A 20000-nucleotide genomic window follows, 5' to 3' on the forward strand; every position below is an offset into this window, starting at 1 on the left:
TTTTTCCTGCTATCTTTATTGTGGGACAACTAGCCATCCTCTGATTGGAAAGTAGCAAATAAAACATGAAATGGTAGTACTTTTTGAGTTGCAGTTTTCATATTCTTAGGTCACTTAGTTACCTTTTTACAGGTACATTTACTATATACACTTAATTACACTTAAATATGTAAGGTCACGTTGCATTAAACCTTGTTCCATCACATCAAGTTAGCAATATCATGGTAAAAGGATCAAACTTATATTTGGACAGAAATATTTGTTTATAACAGATAGGAAAAGAAGCAGTTAAAATTATTATGTCCCTCTAAGAAATATATAAGTTTTTATGTAAGAGATTTAAAAATGTGTACAAGCTATTTAAAGTCTTATGTGTAAATAGTTGGAAAGTTATTGAAGTGTGAAACATAGAAATAGCGCTAACAGGCAGCACTGCCACTAAATCATGGTGTATGTGCTTAAAAATATCTTGAATATATACATAAATACATATGGGTATTAGTATATATAGAAGTGTATGCATCTGTGTATTATACATGCACACACATATACATACAGCCTCTTTTAAGACCCAAAAGTCTCTCAACAGACTTTCAGGATGCAGAAGTTTTGTCTTTTATTATTATTATTATTATTATTATTATTATTGTTGTTGTTGTTGTTGTTGTTGTTGTTATTGTTATTGTTGTTATTAATTACTATGGCTGATTTGTTAAGACTGGATTCTTATATGTTGATGTAATAGGCTAGGTTTACTTTTTAAATTGCAAAGCCTGTGACTATATTTCATTAGTCTTTCCATGCTGGATAAACCAAATACCATACCTTATTTTGTCAAAGAGTATTTTGATTTGTGCAATCACAAACATGAGTATGAAAACACCTGCCTGTTTTGCAGGACTGAAAAAGTGAGATCATATGCATGAAATGATTATTCAAATGCTGTAAGAAGTACACATACAGACTATATATACTTTCTCCTGATAGTTTTGAACACCTGTTAGATACAGCCTTTGTGAAGTATTAACACATCTGGAAGATACAGGATGAAAATTAATGATTTAGATAGTATTTAGTCTAGGAAGGTATGAGATTATGCATGGTTGTGCTGGATTTGAAAGAAGAAAGCAAGGGCATTTATAAATAACAGAAAACAAAGGATACATGATAATTATGTATCATAAGGACTATGAGCACAGAAAACAGAACAGCTAACATAGACCTACTAGTTGTTACAGCAGTTTCCAGGATTCTCTAATGAACTGCAGGAAGTATCTTCTGGGATCTTCTTTTTTTGAGTAACATCATCTGGCAGGCTGCTATGCTGGGTGAGGAATAGATTTGCTTCTGTTAGCTGTTTCCTCTTCAGGGAGTGCCTATACACACCATTTTCACCTGACTGCTAATCAAGGAGTGTTGAGCTGAAGCTGAGGGAGCAGATATAAATCTGGTAAGTAAAAGCACTGTTCCTGGACAGCAGAAAATGGAGGTCTGGCAGTTGTTGTAAGGTGGTCCTTGAAACTGTGCTCAAGATCTACGCAGTGATGGTGGTAGTGTGCTACAGGGCAGCCTTCAGCATCAACTGAACAAATACCCCAGGCAAAACAGAAGCCTTGATGTAAGCAGTACTCCTGAAGCATGATGTTGCCATGTAGGCTTTGAGCTGCAGACAATACTTCTTTCTGGGGTGGGGGTGATGGTGGCCTCACCTGTGAAAGAGGTGAGCAGACTGCACACGATCACAGAGAATGAATGTGGGAGAGCAATAAGGTCTTTCCACACGCCCTGTAGAGGCAAAAGCCTGAGCCACGTGATGCAACGAAGGATAGACAGCTAGAGATTATGCTTAAAGGAGTAGTGGATGGAGGAAGATGGGGGATGGTGGAAACTTATTACTCTTGCAACAGAAGGAATGTTCTTTCTTTGCCTGCACACCTGCAATTACTGAACAGGCACAGCGCCCAGAGAATAGGTGAGGACAAAGCAAATCTGTCAAAGGCACTGAGGCCAGTAGAACCTGAACCAACTGTCTGCACCAAGCACAAGTGGTGGGTAATAATCAGAAGATATTTCCTGCTGCAGGGGATGGAGGAAACCATCTGCCTGTCTTCATTTCTTGGAAGATTTCCTACTTGTTAGGGGCTTGGATCTCAGATCCTTTGGAGAGACTGCTGATGTTCATCTTGCCCTCAGACTGCTACCTCTGGTTGCCCATCCAAATAGGAACCAACAGTACTACCAAGGGAGACCTGGAACAAATAGAAGAGTGACTACAGATCACTAGGAAAAGTGAAGAAGGGCCTGGGGGATCATGTGGTGTTTTCCTCAGTCTTTCCAGTGAAAGTAAAAGGCTTAGGTAGGTTTGGACATGTCATGCAGGTGAATGCTTGGCTGCCTGGCTGGTATTGCAGGCAGGTCTCTAGCTTTTAGTACCCTTTCTGAAGAACTACTGGTGAGAGGTGTGGCCCAGTTGATAAAGTAGAATAAGAGCATTTCTGGCAACAGGCTTCCTACTATAATGAGAGGACTTTAAATTAGATGATAGACCACAGGAGGATTGCCTTAACCAGAAGAGAAGTGAAGACAATGAGAAAATGCCCAGGGGACAGAATAGTGGGGGAGGGTCTCACACTTGTGAAAGTAGCATGACTGAGGAGGGTCCCTCTTCAGTACATATGCAGAAATGCATGCAGGATGTGATACAAACATGAAGAATTAAAAGTGTGTGTGCAGTTGCACAGCAGTGATCTCATGGAGTTTAGAGAGATGTGGAGGGATAGCCAACACAAACAGACTGCTGCAGTGGAAGGATACTGGGTCTTTAGGAAAGACAAACTGAGACGGTGAGAAGGAGGGGTTTCACCCTATGCAAAGAAGAGCCTCAGATATATTGAGCTTTGATTTGGAATGAATGATGGGCCAGTCAAGAGCTTATGGTAAGGATTAGTGGGCAAACCCACACAGGTGGTGTGGTGGGCATCTGCCATAGACCACTTGATCAAGAAGAGGAAGTGAATGAAACCTTCTTTAAACATCTTAAGAAGTCTCACCATCACAGGCCCTCATACTCATGTGTAACTTCAGTGACCACAGTATTTGCCAGTGGTTTAATAGGGCTGGGCACAAGCAACCCAGGAGACACCTGCAGTGTTGAGGAAAAAAAATTTGATACAGGCGATCAGCATGATGATAGGGGAGATGTTCTGCTGGACTTGTTCTTCACAAACAAGGAAAAACTGGTGAGGGATGTAAAGCAGCCTTGGCCCCAGTGACTGAGTTGAAAATCTTGTGAGAGACAAAAGCAGCAGAATCACAGCCCTGAATTTAAGGTGAGCTCATTTTGTTTGAGGAATCTGCCTGACTGGATCCCCACCGTTGGAATGCAGAGGAGCCCAGGACAACCTTCTCAAACGTAGTAATGGTCTGTTCCAATTTGCAGGAAGCTGAGCAGATATGGCAGAAGGATGAAGAAAGCATGATGAATGATGTGCATGTAGTGACAAAAGGGTATGGAAAAGAGAGAGTTTATTAATGGCTTCGCTGCTTCTGTTTACTGATAAGTTCATCTTCAGGTGTCTCAGATTGGTCTGCCTAGAGGCGGAATCTGTGGGAGTGAAGCATTATGCATGGCAGAGGAAAATAATTAGGAAGGACTTAAACAAATTAGGCATACATAAGTATGTGGGACCTGATGAGATGCATCCACAGGTGCTGAGGGAGCTGGCTGGCATCATTGTAAGACTGCTGTCTATTATCTTTGAGTAGTCATACAGATATGGGGAGGTTTCTGATGACTGGAGAATGGCAAAAGCAACCCCATCCTAAAAAGGAGGATTCAGATAACTACAGGCAAGTCAGCCTAACCTCAATCCCTGATTGAGGGGAAGGGATTGAGGGGAACAGAAGGGAAGTTATAGAACAAATGCTTCTGGAAGCTGTGTTCAAGAACATGAAGAACAGAAATGTGACTGGAAACAGTCACCAGGCATTTACGGAGGGTCAATCATGCCTAACCAATCTGGTAGCCTTCTATCATGAAATAGTCAGCTCTGTGGAGAAATTGAGAGCAGTGGATGCAATTGACTTTAGCAAGGCTTTTGACATGACATCCCTGAGTAATGCTGTTGACAAAATGAGGGATACAGAGTGGAAAAGTGGACAGTAAGATAGACTCAAAATTGGCTGGACCACCATGGTTAAAGGATTTGTGGTAAGTGGCACAAAGCCTAGATGACAATTGGTAACTAGTGGCATTCATGATTATTTGATACTGGAATTAAATCTGACTAGTGTTTTTATTAGTGACCTGGACAACAGGTTACATTCTTGGGAAATTCACAGGTGGTATAAAACCAGGGTGAATGGTTGATATGCTGAAGGCTAGGACTTCTATGCAGAGGGACTTTGACAGGCTGGAGAAACAGGTCAACAGGAATCTCACAGAGTTCAACAAACAGAAATGCAAGTAGAACGGCTTTGGAAGAATAATCCTATGTACCAGTAGAGCCTGGTGGCCAATTGGCTGGAAAGCAGATTTGCAAAAAATGACCTGGGGGTCCTGGTGTTCAACAATTAGAACATGAGCCAGCCATGTGTCTTTGTAGCAAAGAAGCATCCTGGGCTGCATTAGGCTAGAATGTACGTAGCAAGTCTGGAGATGATTATTTTTCTACTCATAACTTGTGAAGCTGCATCTGAAGGGCTGTGCCTGTTTTGCATTCTCCACTGAAGAAGCACATTGCCATACTGAGGCAAGTCCAGCAGAGGGCCATGAAGACAGCAAGGGACCTGGAGAACCTGATGTACAAGGAGAGGTTGAGGTAATGGGACCTGTTCAGCCTGAAAAAAAGGCTAAGAGAAGATCTTATTGGGGTTTACAACTACCTATAACTATCCTCCCATGAGAATACAGGGAAGACAGAGCAAGTCTCTTCTCAAAAGTGAGGATGCAATGGACAAAAGTTGGAATGCAGGAGAATTCTGATTAGATATTAGAGAGATAAAAAAACACTATGAAGGTGGTTAACTATTGGAACAAGTTGTCTGTAAAGCCTGTGGAATCCTCATCCTTGGAGACATATTCAAATCTTGACAGGACAGTTCCAAGACTAGCTGATGTAGCTAGTCTTGCTCTCAGTAGGATTAGACTAGATGGCCTCAAGAAGTTATTTCCAACAGAAATTATCCTGTGATTCTAGTACTAAATAAGGAATCTTTGCCCAATTTTATGTGTACTTCACAAATTTAATACTTTACATTTAATTTGAATTTGACTACCTGTGCCTATATGCACAGTCTTTGAGACTGTAAGTTTTTGGCCATATCTAAAAGTTTTCCATAATCTTTATTAGGGTGTCACCTTTTATCAATCAATTTTGTAGCTGAAAAAAATAAAAGTGTTTGTTTATATGCAATGCTTTTCCAAAGCCAGAATTTGTAAGAATATTTTAAAACTTCTCAAACATAATTTTTTCCCTTGTGTTAATTTAGTTTTCCACTAGGAAATGGCTTCATATCTATACTGAATTTTAACAAGGGAAAAACAAAATTAAAAACAAGTACTATAATGGTGTAGCAAGAAGTTTATTTTAACGGTAGTCTGTCATCTGGATATCTTGCCTTGAAATGGTAAAGTAGAGAAGACCAGTTTGAGGAAAAAATGAGAAGTCTCTCTTTAAAGTGTATCATTTCTCCCCAGGTAATCTGATATTTAAAGAACTATTAATCTAGAAGATGTTGGATTAGTAGAATGTATTCAGAAAGGCAACAAAGTCATGAATGGACTAGAGCAACTGCCTTATGAAAAAGCAAGGACCCTTTAAGTTTGTAGAAGAAAAGAATGAGGGAAAGAGAGAAAGCTTAGAAACAAAATCATGAAAGCAGGGGCTAAGCTGGAAGCAGAACTGTTGTTCACCGAAGCATGTTCACAAGAAGCAAGAAGGCACTTGAACCTAGTGGAATTTTGGACTAAAACACATAAAAGAACTTCTAACAGATGCCATTACACTTCTTAACTTGTTACCACAGAATCTGATGTAGTTAGAGAATTTATTTAGAAGGTTTGATAAGGGATTAGACAAATTTACAACCAAAAAGGCTGTAAGTGGATACTAAAGGATCCTCTGACTTCTTTAATACACCTAAATGCTTGGAGGTTTTAAAGGGAACAGACTATTGGAAGTGGCTAATCTAATATGCTCTCCCTAAATGGCCTCTCTTTTCCCTTTCTCAGACAGTTCTAGGCTAGATGCACCATTGCACTGACAACACAGGGTGTTGCTTAGATTCTTACAGGACATGCTTCTGTGTTTTACAAAACCTTATATCTACTATACAGCTTCTTCCCCATCCCTGTTCATGCCTCAGTGATGTATTTTCCCTGCTACACTTAACTGAATACATAAATATTTCTTCTTTTCAGTGGGATTAGTGGATGATTAGCATGATTGCTAAAGCAGACTGATTTTGAAGCAGAAAATCCTGTCAGTTGAGATGCTTGGATTGATGGATTCAACCTAGAATCAATTGTTGTTCAACTTAATACACTGAATCAAAGGAGCAGTACTTCTGATTAAGAGTAAACTCACACACAGAAAAATTGTAAATCAAATTCTTCCTTTTTGGGAGGTTTGCCGTTATTAAAGTTTACTGTACCATGAAATAAGACTGTACTTTCTTTCAAACCTTTCTGGGAACCCATATTATGAAGTAGAAGCTTATACATGAAAGTTTTCACTCCAGGAAGAGGCCCTAGGAAAAGTGTAAAAGTGTTCCATGCTGTGACTCAAAAAATAAAGGGAATCATCAAGATTACAGATGGGAAACGTTTAGGAGTGCAGCAGTCCTTCACACTGCTACTGCACAATCACTCTTAACATAGAATTTGTAAGGATTTTTTTTTTTGCTTTGATTTCAAAGTTGCCTCTTAAGAAAGTCTAGCATTTTTACATGAAACTGTTGCTCAGCTTACCAAAAAGATTACCGATGGGTAGTTTAAAATTCCTGTTATCAATTTCTTGCTCCAAGTTAAAATTCATTTATACAATTTGTAAGTCATATATTTTTCTTATACCTGTAACATCCTAAGTTATAGTGGGATAGTATTCTTTCTAAACAAGTCCATCTAATCAGCTGTAGAAATGCTATTCAGCAGTCTACCACTTACAGAAAATGCTTTGAGTATTCATATAGCAAAAGAGTACAGAACTGCTTGAAGGCAGCTGTTAGAGTACTCAATATTTTAGGGAAATAGAGGTTAATATATTCACATGATGTTAGCTCTTTTGCAAAGTCTTTATACTGAAATTTCTGTGGTCAGTCACATCCATGACATACCACTGTTGACTCTCCATCCAGGAAGCACGCTGAGGTCACTGATAGTCAGAGCTGTTGGAGAAGCAAAAGTTATGTAGTTGGCTCCCCAGGACCTGCCACATACCTGAATCTTGCAAAAGCAGTACCTGGAAGCAATGAGTGATGTAGTCTTCCTAGGTCGTTCTTTGCTTTTGCACTCTGCAGTGTAATGGTTAACCTGTCCTTCCGTTCTCCTCCCCAGTAACGTTTACCTCACACTATTTAAGCCTGCTATAGGAAAGAGTGCCATTTAGTTTAGCTTTCTAAGATGTATGAAATAACACAGTGAATAAATCATTATGTCCTCGTGAAACTCATGCATTACTATAGGAGGGTGGTTACTAGAATTTTATGTATGTATCAGCAAAAATGTCAGACAAAATTAAGCATGGTAATACAACAGAAGAATGCTGATCAGTACTAGCCTGAACCCAAGGGAATGACAGAGGGAAGACAATAACAAGGCTAAGCAAAAAATGCCCCATTTGGGGACCTAGGACAGGATCTAGAATGCAAATGTATAACCTGTCCTTTCTGCACAGAACATTACCCATACCATCCAGCAGGCTCGGATCCCGAAAATGTGAAAAAAGTTGTCTACCTATACCTTCAGTATCTTATTCCTTTTTCTCTGTCACTGTTTTATTAAGAAAAAAAAATCAAACCAAAACAACTCACTATTATTCATTATTTGGAATTGAGAGAGATATAATTAAAAAGAGTCCCTGACCTGCTCATCATCAGAACAGAAGGACTCAGAAATAAAGACTATTGTATTTTAAGTCATTAATGGGTATTCCTTCCAAACAAATAATTGATTGGTTCTGCGTACTGGGTCTGATTCGGATGGAGTTGATTTTCTTCATAGCAGCCCATATGTTGCTGTGTTTTCGATTTGCGACCAAAGCAGTGTTCCCAACACGGGTATTTTTGCTATTGCAGTGCTTACACAGCGTCACAGCATCAAGGCCTGTTCTGTTTCTCACTCGGCCCTGCTAGCAAGCAGGCTAGGGTTGGGCAAGAGGCTGGGAGGGGACACAGCTGGGACAGCTGACCCCAGCTGACCAAAGGGACATCCCATGCCATATGGCATTGTGCTCAGCAATAAAACCTGGGGGGAGACTTTTTCTAAAGTAGCTTTTGCTCAGAGACTGGCTGGGCATCACTCTGCTGGTAGGAAGTGGAGAGTTACTGCCTTTGCACCACTTGGGGTTTTTTCGTCATTTATTAAACTGTCTTTGTCATGACCCAACAGTTTTCTCACTTTTGCCCTTCCAGTTCTCTCCCCTATCCCATTGGGGAGAGTAAGCAAGTGACTGGATGAGGGCTCACCTGTCAGCTGGAGTCAGCCCACTCCACTCTGGTTGCTTTTATACATTAAAACTTCTTTATGTCTCTATTTTTTTTTGTCACAGTTTTCTACTTTTACTTGTTAGGCTCTTTTATTATTATTCTGTAACTTCCAGTTTCTTCCTGATATTAATTTTTATGAACTTATCCAGTTTTATGATTGTTCTCTATTTCATTTTTGACAGTATTTTATCTAGACATATGCTTTAGTTGTAGGTTTGATGTTTTTAAGCACCTAGCACCTAGCTTTAGCTAACTAAAATTTCATGAAAGATTCCTTCTCATCACTTATATTTTTCAGTTTAAATTATCTCAGCTGATTTTTCTTGTAATTGTATTTAATTTTGTAAGATCTGTCATTTGAAACAGATATACTATACCAGTATGCATACCACTCTATATTCATTTATGTATGTGCATATGTACAGAATCTCTTCATACCTGCTTTCAGAAGTTGGGCAGGAGTGTCGATCTGTTCGAGGGTAGGAAGGCTCTACAGAGGGACCTGGACAGGCTGGGTCAATGGGCTGAAGCCAATTGTATGAGATTTAACAAGGCCAAGTGCCGGGTCCTGCACTTGGGTCACAACAACCCCATGCAACGCTACAGGTTTGGGGAAGAGTGGCTGGAGAGCTGCCTGGAGGAAAAGGATCTAGGGGTGTTTGTTGACAGCTGGCTGAACATGAGGCAGCAGTGTGGTCAGGTGGCTAAGAAGGCCAATAGCATCCTCCTGGCTTGTATCAGGAATAGTGTGGCCAGCAGGAGCAGGGAGGTGATCATGACCGTGTACTCGGCACTGGTGAGGCCACACCTTGAATATTGTATTCAGTTTTGGGAACCTCACTACAAGAAGGACTTTGAGGTGCTGGAGCATGTCCAGAGAAGGGCAACGAAGCTGGTGAAGGGTCTGGAGAGCAAGTCTTATGAGGAGATGTTGAGGGAACTGGGGCTGTTTAGTCTGGAGAAGGGGAGGCTGAGGGGAGACCTTATCGCTCTCTACAACTACCTGAGAGGAGGTTGTAGTGAGGTGGGTGTTGGTCTCTTCTCCCAGGTCACTAGCGATAAAATGAGAGGAAATGGCTTCAAGCTGCATCAGGGGAGGTTTAGATTGGATATTAGGAAACATGTCTTTACTGAAAGAGTGCTCAGGCATTGGAACAGGCTGCCCAGAAGGTGGTAGAGTTGCCATCCCTGGAGGTATTTAAAAGTGTAGACGTGGCACTTCAGGGCATGGTTTAGGAGGCATAGTGGTGTTGGGTTGATAGTTGGACTTGATGATTCTCGAGGTCTTTTCCAACCTTAATGATTCTATGATTCTATGAACTTATGATTAAGAAAGCACATGGTAAGCACATTAAGATTAAGATTCTATGAACTTATGATTAAGAAAGCACATTTCTCAGTCTTGTGAAAGGATCCAAACTTATTAGGTGTAATAACTTTACTAAGTTACTTTCTCATTTATAATTCCAGATTTCTTCCCGTATCCCTATCTTTATCAGTATAGTGCTTCATGCCAGTGGAAAGAGAAACTTTCCTGCAATAGAACAAGAAAAAATTTCTGGCTTCCTCTCTTTTTTCAAAAAATGTGCTGTCATTTATGAGGATAAAATATAGGAAAAAACTTTATATTGATTAACAGCTCATTCATAATGTCAATTCAATCCTCCAATCCTAAGAGATGACTTAAAAATTTGACATTTTTCTAACAGAAGCAACACTATTTATTTCAAAGTGGATAATAAGACACTGAGTTACTGTTAACAAAAGCAGACACAAAACAGTGAAGTCTCAAGAAATACTATAGTAACCCATTACAAACCCCCCGGTGAAGAAATACCTCTATGACAGCCTCTAGCTTGAGTCTATTTGTTTTTAAAACTGCTACAACAGTGGTAACAGAATGAAATGGAATCATCTGTTTTCTCAATATTAAACACTTATTTTAAAGACCTTTTAAAACCATTATAGCTGTATTTCACAATTCTCCAAAGTTATATTCTTCTATAAAGGATTTAACTACCCAACTGTTGATGAATTTTTCATTTGCTGCTTCCTATATCTTATTCTTAGTATCTTAATTCTTATTGTCTAATCACAGAATCACAGAACGGCAGGGGTTGGAAGAGACCTGTGGAGATCATCTTGTCCACCACCCCTGCTTGAGCAGGGACACCTAGAGCAGGGGGGGCAGGAACGCCTCCAGACAGGTTTTGAATGCAGAGAAGGAGACTCCACAACCTCCCTGGGCAGCCTGTTCTACTGCTCTGTCACCCTCCAAACAAAGAAGATTTTCCTCATATTGAGGTGGAACTTCCTGTGTTCCAACTTGCACCCATTGCCCCTTGTCCTGTCATTGGGCACCACTGGAAAGAGTCTGGCCCCATCCTCTTGACATCTGCCCTTCAGGTATTTATAAGTATTGATAAGATCTGCCCCCAGTCTTCTCTTTTCCAGGCTGAACAAACCCAGCTGTCTCAGCCTTTCCTCATTAGGGAAATGCTCCAGTGCCCTGATCACCTTTGTCGCTCTCCACTGGACTCTCTCCAGTAGTTCCCTGTTTTTTGTGTACTGGGGTGCCCAGAACTAGACGCAGTACTCCAGATGTGGCCTAGAAGGGGAGGATAACCTCCCTCAACATGCTGGACTGACTCCTTTTAATGCACCGCAGGGTACCATTGACCTTCTTGGCTACAAGGGCATATTGCTGACTCAAGGTCACCTTACTGTCCACCAGCACTCCCAGGTCCCTCTCAGCAGAGCTACTTTCCAGTAGTTCAGCCCCCAGCCTGTACTGGTGCATGGGGTTGTTCCTCCCCAGGTGCAGGACCTTGCACTTGCTCTTGTTGAATTCCATCAGGTTCCCCTCGGCCCAGCTCTCCAGCCTGTCCAGGTCTCGCTGAATGGCAGCACAGCCTTCTGGTGTATCAGCCACTCCTCCCAGTTTTGTATGATCACCAAACTTGCTGAGGGTGCACTCTGTCCCTTCATCCAGGTCATTGATGAATATGTTGATACATTAATGGAATATGTTACCATACTAAGTGCCTTTTGCTGATAAAATGAGCCCATTCACAAATAATAAGAAATTAATAAGACCACCCCAAAAAAAAAAAAAAAAAACAAACAAACAAAAAAAACCCCCTAAGTTTTATTACTCAGGTAAATAAATTAATCAGATCCAGAAGGTCACTTAATTCCCTTTTGCATGTGAGAAATCTCAAGCTTTGTTTGTATTCATATAATCCCTGTGGACAAGAAGAATCTGAGGTGTAGCAGCTCCAGATTTCTACCGCACAGGTTTTTTTCCAGCATGTACCCTAAAAATGGGATCTCTCACACCCCATTCTTCAGTACGTATGATCCTTTAGCCAACTGCAAGCACAGATGTCATTATAACTACACCCTTATGTAGAAAATAGACACCTTCATCATCATATGCGTGTTTAGAACAAGGCCACCATGAACAAAACTTAAATAATGCTAAATGGAAGGGTTAGCATGAAAGATCACTTGCATTAAAAAACTGAATACATGTGGAAGGATACATGGCCTTATTTTGGGTACTGTCATTGGTGACAAAGAGAAGGAGTAAGGTAAGACACTGAAGGATGTCCCAGAAAAGAGTACTCAAACTGTTTATTAGCACCTTCCCTGTGAAGAACTGTCTGGAGAGTATTACATGCCATACAAAATCTATAGTAGTATAGATAACTACTATTTTGTATTTTTTAAAAAATCATATTTTACTACTCCCATGATGATACCAGCACTTTTCTAAGATTGCAGAGAAAGACTTAGGTGTACTCTATTTTTTGTATTGTACTGGACAATGTACACTTGCAGCCCAGAAAGCCAATCATGTCCTGGGCTGCATCAAAAGAAGCATGGCCAGCAGGTCGAGGGAGGTGATTCTGCCCCTCTTCTCCACTTGAGTGAGACCCCACCTGGAGTGCTGCATCCAGCTCTGGGGTCCCCAGCACAGAAAAGACATGGAACTGTTGGAGTGGGTCCAGAGGAGGGCCATGAAGAGGATCCAAGGGCTGGAGCACCTCCCTTATGAGGACAGGCTGAGAGAGTTGGGGTTGTTCATCCTGGAGTAGAGGAGGCTCCAGGGAGACATTATTGCAGCCTTTCAGTACTTGAGGAGGGCTTAAAAGAAAGGTGGGGAGAGACTTTTTAGTAAGGCCTATTGCGATATGCAAAAGGTAATGGTTTTAAACTAAAAGAGGATAGATTTAGATTAGATATGTGGAAGATACTTTTTACATTGAGGGTTACGATGAAGCACAGGCACAAGTTGCCCAGAGAGGTGGTAGAAGCCCCATCCCTGGAAACATTCAAAGTCAGGCTGGACGGGTCTAATCTAGTTGAAGATGTCCCTGCTCATTGCAGGGGGGTTGGACTAGATGACCTTTAAAGGTTCCTTCCAACACAAACTGGTCTATGATTCTATGACTCTCTGATTCTAATAACGATTAATTCCTCATTTCCCTTCTTGTTGTCAAACATGGGTGGCCAGAAGGTGGCAGACATGATTAGATGATTTATGAGTATTTTTATATTCCATTTCAATACACCTCCCCAAGCCCATCTTGGACACTACTTCACAAAACAGCTACGCAAGACAGCTCCTTAAAGGAAAATTAAGCCAGTAATGTATGCATCCCACTTAGAGATTCCATTTTGTTGAGAAACAAATAATTTGTTAGTAAGCAGGAACACTCATATTTTCACCTTACCAAAAAAACAAAAAAAGTATATCTGTGCATGGGGTGAGGTATGGGGGCATATAAACACACACACCAGCACTCACACACATAGTTTTCCAGCATTTTTTTCTGTTAGATTTCTTTATTTTACAAACTTCTGAAGCTTGAGTTTTACTCTACCAGTTGCTCTGCTCAGTACTTCACATTGATGCAATTTCTGGCTCCTCTCTGTCTTCTTCTGTTTCTGATACTGGAAATGCAAATAACACTTCTTTTCAGACATCCTTTTCCAGGAAACAGCTTTAGACACCTAAATTTTTGGTCAGTATGCTGTATTACCTATATTGGTCAGTATTACCTGTAAAGCAGTTTAAGTGATAATCAAACTATGGTCTTTTTCCTAAGTCAGTGTGTTGTGTCTACTAAACAAATTCTAGACATTTGATTTATATGTTTAACAATTATTTAGTCCAAAACTTCTATTTCTGGAAAGTAGATAACTTATAAGTGGTTTGTCCAATACATGCATAAATATATTCAAATTTCTAAACAGAGATCTAAACGGTTTGTAATTATGATCTGCTATCTTTTATGGCAATCTCTGGTCTAAAAGAAAAAAAAATCTGTAGTGTATTTATATGGACAAAACTAGAACAGGCTTTGTTCTACTGCCAATTTTTTAGAAATATTAATATTCCTTATTCTGGACAACATTTATTCTTTTCCTTTGACATTTCCATACACTCATTTAATTCTTCATCTATGTTTTTATTCTGTCTTTACACTTTCCTACCCTTCTCTAAAAAAACTCCCTTCTTCAACAATCCACTGTCAAAATAATCTTCCACTTTGGATCCTGCAATAGATGGAAAAATATTTAACATTTGTTCAATTTTCATTTTCTATGGCTCTATTTGCATTATTAAGGAGTAAAAATATTGTATAAAATTCTTGATATTGTCAGCTTATGGAATTGCCTGGCCAGACCTTCAGTCTATAGCTATTGCTTTATAGTTTTTAATCACCTATCATCACCATGTCCCAGTACTTAAGGGGCAGCTACAAAGAAGATGGAGACTCCCTTTTTACAAGGAGTCACATGGAGAGGACAAGGGGGAATGGACACAAGTTGCTCCTGGGGAGATTCCAACTGGACACCAGAGGGAAATTTTTCACAGTGAGGACAGTCACCCATTGGAATAATCTCCCCAGGGAAGTGGTTGACTCGGCCACGTTGGACACCTTCAAGAGTCGTCTGGACAGGGTGCTGGGCCATCTTGTCTAGACTGTGCTCTTCCCAGAAAGGTTGGACTAGATGATCCCTGAGGTCCCTTCCAACCTGGGATTCTGTGATCTTTTTCTTTTGTCCTCTACTTATCTGTTACTAGAAACAGTCTTGGGTTTTTTTCCAGCTTTCTGGTATCAGATCGTGTTCCTGTCTGTTAAGAAATGAAGGATCATATTTGGATTTTATAATCATATTATCTTTGAAAATTACAAATCATAAACTAAAAAATAAATGATGGATGAAATGTGGTGCCTACGTGCTTTCTCTCTGTCCAACAGGTTGCTTAACAGCAAATTCTAAGAAATGGTTCAACCCAAAATTTTGGTTGTATATTATCTGCCAACCTTAATACCATGAATGACATGCATAGCAGGCTAATGTCTTTTTATTTTTATTTGCTTATTTGTGTTCCTGAATTTTACTTTAAAAAACCTTTGAACTGGAGAGCTTTTTATTTAATCTGGTGTGAGATCACACCATTGGGGGCAGCTCATCCTTTTACCTCCTTATTTGTGTCACATGAATTCTGAAAGGCAGGCAATACCGCCGAGATGTGACTGATGGAGGACAGCAACACTGCCCACTGCGTCTGCTGATTTTACTGGCAGCTTCATATTTCACTGATCTTTTTTTCAGAGATGTTAAGCTCAGTTAAATTATGTGTAATTATCAGAAGTTAGAAAATATATCTTAATTATTACTACTGTTTATATTGTTAATATTGCTTTTATATAAAAACATAGTTCATCACATATATTTGGTTTTTATTAAAATTCACGTGTATTTATTTCTAAAAAATATTCAATGTTGGGAAATTATATAGACCTGCCAAATAAATATAAGCTTTGAGGGCACAAAAAAATATGTAGATTTTCTCCATCAGTCTCCATTACTGGATTTAAGGAGCTGCTGTTATGAATCAATTTTTTGTACTCTGTTGAGGGAATGAAAGAGCTATTTCTCCTCATTAAATCTTAATTCTTTCCACTAGAAAAGCCTCCTATTCTTTTTCAGAAAAAAAAATAGGTTAGCACGATAGACACAATAGAGAGTATTTGACGGTGATACACATTTAGGTAAGGCTGTCAATAATGAATGGATGTTGGATATAAAATATACATCACTAAAAGTAAGTAATAGCAGTAATTAGAAATCAATTAAAGGAAGCATCAAAGAACAGTATTAAAGCAGAAGAAAATCCTCAAAACATCAGCCATCCCCTATATAATCTATTAAAGCATGACTGTTGCATGTATCAGCATTGAAAAAAGGACACAAGGAGAAAGAGGTGATTGGTTTTTATTTTAATTCTAGACAAGCAGAAATATTCCTGTGTAATCTACCTGTAAGCTATCAATGAGAGGGGAAAAAATCAACCAGAAACTCCTCTAAGAAATACACTTTTAGAAAACAGGCATTCTGAAGAAAAATCTTTAAGAATCTTTTCTTTCCTCATTTTCCTCTTTTTTAAAGAAGAAATATGGCTCCCTTCTGCTTTCTCACAGGTGGAGCACCATCATTTTAATTTGAGTTAAGCTTGCTATTAGTGCTCTAAATCAGGTGAGAATCAAGGCATGTTATTTCTTTATTTTCTAACAACATTTTCTTTATTTTCTAGCAACATTTGAGTAGTAAGACTTTTTTTTTACTTTTAGATTATTAATCTATTCCTGTCAACTATTATTATTTTTTATGTTTAAAAAATGCCACTGGCCTAGAAGCTGAAGCCAGCTATTACATACTGACCTGCTAGCAGCATTGTATTTTCTTTGATTGTAACTGGTTTTGCCTGCTTTGGAAACAAATACCTCAAATATTTATTTTGGTCTTGTTACACATAATTTGTTTTAAAAAATATCAAAGTAGCATGTACAGTCACTCCTTTATAGAGGGAGGAGAGGTTTATGTCTCTGGGACTTAGCTTTAATTACCTGCAGAAGTTTTGCCATTTTTCAGGACCTGTAGTTATGTTTCATTAAGTGATATCCTATTAGTCTGATCCGGGAGATTATGCAACTAAAAATGATATGGAAAAATCAAACTATTTCTACTATGCAATTTCTTACTCTCCTTTTTTCATTATGCATAAGGGAATTTATAAATGCCATAGTTTTAGCATATAAATTACAATAAGAGATATATAGGAAGAGGTAATAAGAAACAAGGTATGTACTGCAATATACATCACCTTCTCAGTATGTCTTGACGTCCCCCCAAAGGAAGCCACAAACACTGGCCAATTTGCAGTCCTTCTGGTAAAATGAAAATGGATGACTGCTATTATTTCATAAGATTTTTCTTTTTCCTTTCTACTTTTGTGGCTATATTATTCTGCAGTTGTAAAATAGCATTAGATCCTGTTCTAATGCATCATACCATGAAATGATAAGACAGTCTGACACATTCCAAGGCAGCAAGCACAGCCAGAATAAAAACTTATTCTGTGGCTTCTCAGTGTAAATAATAGAGAATCTGAAGTTGCCTGCTGTGGTACAGTAATCAAACTTCTGTTGTAATAGCTATAAGTCTTCTGGTGTATTTCTGTAAGATGTATAGAGTATGCCTCTGTTCCTACTTAATCCTTCTTCTCTAGGTCTAATCCATCTTTTAGTGGAACTGACAAATATGTTCCTACAGTATTGGAAGATGTATTTGGCCTTTGTGGCCCTTTTCCTAGGTTTGAGGATTTTTTTGAAAGAAAAACACTGTAGAGCAATAGTTCTCTTACATCTTCTCATTAAATTGTATGGCTTAAGGTCCAGCTTGTCCAAAGCAGTAAAAATGGTCATTCAAGTCAGGCTGCTAAAGGAGAAGTGATGCACTCATTAGCCCTCACTGGCAGGAAGAAATTCTAGACAGGGGGAGAATGAAGAGAAAGAAAGTGACAGAAAGGTCAGAGATCTTACAGAGAAATGTGAAGATCACTAGCAGCAGAGTTTGCGAAGTCACTCCTTTTACAAGAACTTTCAGGATAATTAACTTCTGTTCTGCTGTTTTGCTTTATATTCAAGAAGAGATTAAGTACCCTTAAAAAAAAAAAAAGGATGGGAGGAAATGTATAGCTATTATTTGGGTAATTCTTTCGAAGAGAGAAAGGAAAATGTCAACTTCTTTCCTAACAAAGAAAGTTGTTGACGTACGATGCCAAGAAGTTTTCAACATCCTTTGTGCTTGATCTTGAACAAAAAATGTCAACTATATTGTACTGTCTAAAGTAGGATCTTTGACCATAAAAAAGAGAGAATAATCTAGAAAATGCTTAGATGAAAATGCATAATTTAAAGTCTGTTTGGCCACAACTTCAGCTGTGGTTTTTAGGAACGATTCAGAGCAATTTCAGAGTTGTTGGCTTGTGGATAGGTCAAATAACAGAAAGGCAGAAAAAAGCAGAGAGAAGTATAGAACTCTCAGTTCTAACCTGAATTCTTGAAAAAATATTAGACAAAATGTAATGATGAACTATTTATAAGCATCTGAAACCAACAAAAAGATGACAATCGGTCACTAGACAACTTGGATTTCTCAAAAGCAAAATGTGTGAAACCATTGCACTTTCTGTTCTCAGGTGGTAATAAACCTTCTGGATAAGGAAGAAGTAGGTGATATATACCTTGAGTGCATCAGCATTCTTATAAAGAAGCCAAGGGAACACTGTGTCAGTGAAACTACCCCTAAATGACACATAACTCACTGGGAAAATATAGTAAAAGATGATAGTGATTGAGTGTGGAAAAGAATTTCACTGGAAGCGTTTTGGTTCCACTAATGCTCTTCATCAGTGTTCTTCATCAATGACCTGGATGATGGAATTGGAATATTGTGACTGAATTTGCAGATGACACCTATCTGGGAGAGAGACGGGCAAAAACCTCTAGTAATGGTCTGGAAAAGAAAGATTTAGCTGAGCAAAGACACATCCTCTTTGGCAGTGATAAACAAACATAAATTTGGAACAACTGGGCAGTAATCTGCAGAAACGGATCCAGAGAGTTCAAGCTGAATGGGATTCAGCAATGTGCTGGTTTTGTGGAAAAAGAAATCTCCATGCTGAGATATTTTGTCAGGAGTCCTGCTTGTGCAAGAAGTTATGTAGTCCCCTGCCATATGCCAGTGTACCAGCAGGTTCCTGCCAATCTGGCCTTGCCTTGCTGTCTTGGACTTCCCAGTTTCATCTCAGACCTACCTTGTTACTGCAGGCTGTCTGGTCATCACTGGGCCATGGCAGACCCTGGTTACCAGCATTGGACCTCCTCAGACCTTCTTATTTAGCTACTGTGGGACTGTATTGCTTGTCAGTGAGGTTGTGCCCTGCCTGCCTTGCCATCATGTTCCTTATGTGAAGAATAAAAGTTGATTAAAATTATTAAACTAAACCTAGCTGAGCACAGTACTGGCTTACACTACAGTGTAAGATGTAGAGCTGCCACACAGAGTCACCACATGACATGAATGGAATGTGTGTGTTGCCAACCATTACCCGTCTCCCAAAGCCTTTTAATATTTATTGCTGTAAAGGATTTGTGCCTCTGTATGCAACTGTAGATATTCAGATTTTGATCATGAAACCTAGAAAAAAAGTCATTATTATTCATACTGCTAGAGTTCATTGGTGAATGAAGATTATTGTCAGAAAAGCACTGGCGTTCAAAAAGTAGTGACCAACCTGTTAGAGAACAGTTTGTTACTGTTGACAGAACTCGGTTTAATCTGACAACTTGTTGATTTGTAAATATGCCAGATAACCTACATTCAGGTACATAGAGTTTATACTAACCTGGAATTTCAGTCTGATTCCACAATGGACTGGTTTCATGAAATGAAAATAATGTCTTTTAACTCTCCTGTGTAGGAGCACACCTGAAGCATGCGTAGGTAAAAACATATCTCCAGGGTTGAGCAACAACTGCAAATGTATCAGTGAAGGGAAATTACTGCTCCTGCACCCAGAGTTTCTGCCCTAGCACAGAGGTGACTAGGACAAATTGGACAACAGTAATTGCTTAGTAAAAGCCTAGAGGAGGGCCAGAAAGGCATGTGGATTCAGGCTCACATATGGTACGCTTCCAGCTCTGCAAGGTCTGCCTGTGAGGTCTGTCCACTGGGAACTATCTGAATCAGAATTGATCTAGGCCAACCAAGCTTCATTCGGTCCCAGCCTTAGAGCAAATCCATCTTTGAGAATATATATTATCTTTAGCCTAGATATCTTTAGCCTTTTATTGCCAGTGACAGATACATCAGCTTGCCATCATTGCCACATTAGTGTTTATAGTAAACAACCTAGTATGACTGAGGCA

The 20000-nt window shown here is 39.3% G+C and overlaps 1 protein-coding gene across 1 annotated transcript in view; it reads left to right on the forward strand.

Annotated features, from left to right (window-relative positions):
- The window catches only part of EYS (eyes shut homolog), an 888772-nt gene that overhangs the window by 218492 nt on the left and 650280 nt on the right, over positions 1–20000 (forward strand). The gene's annotated exons all lie outside the window — the stretch shown is intronic.

This window comes from Phalacrocorax carbo, chromosome 3 (assembly GCF_963921805.1).
Source record: "Phalacrocorax carbo chromosome 3, bPhaCar2.1, whole genome shotgun sequence".
Taxonomy (NCBI): Eukaryota; Metazoa; Chordata; class Aves; order Suliformes; family Phalacrocoracidae; genus Phalacrocorax; species Phalacrocorax carbo.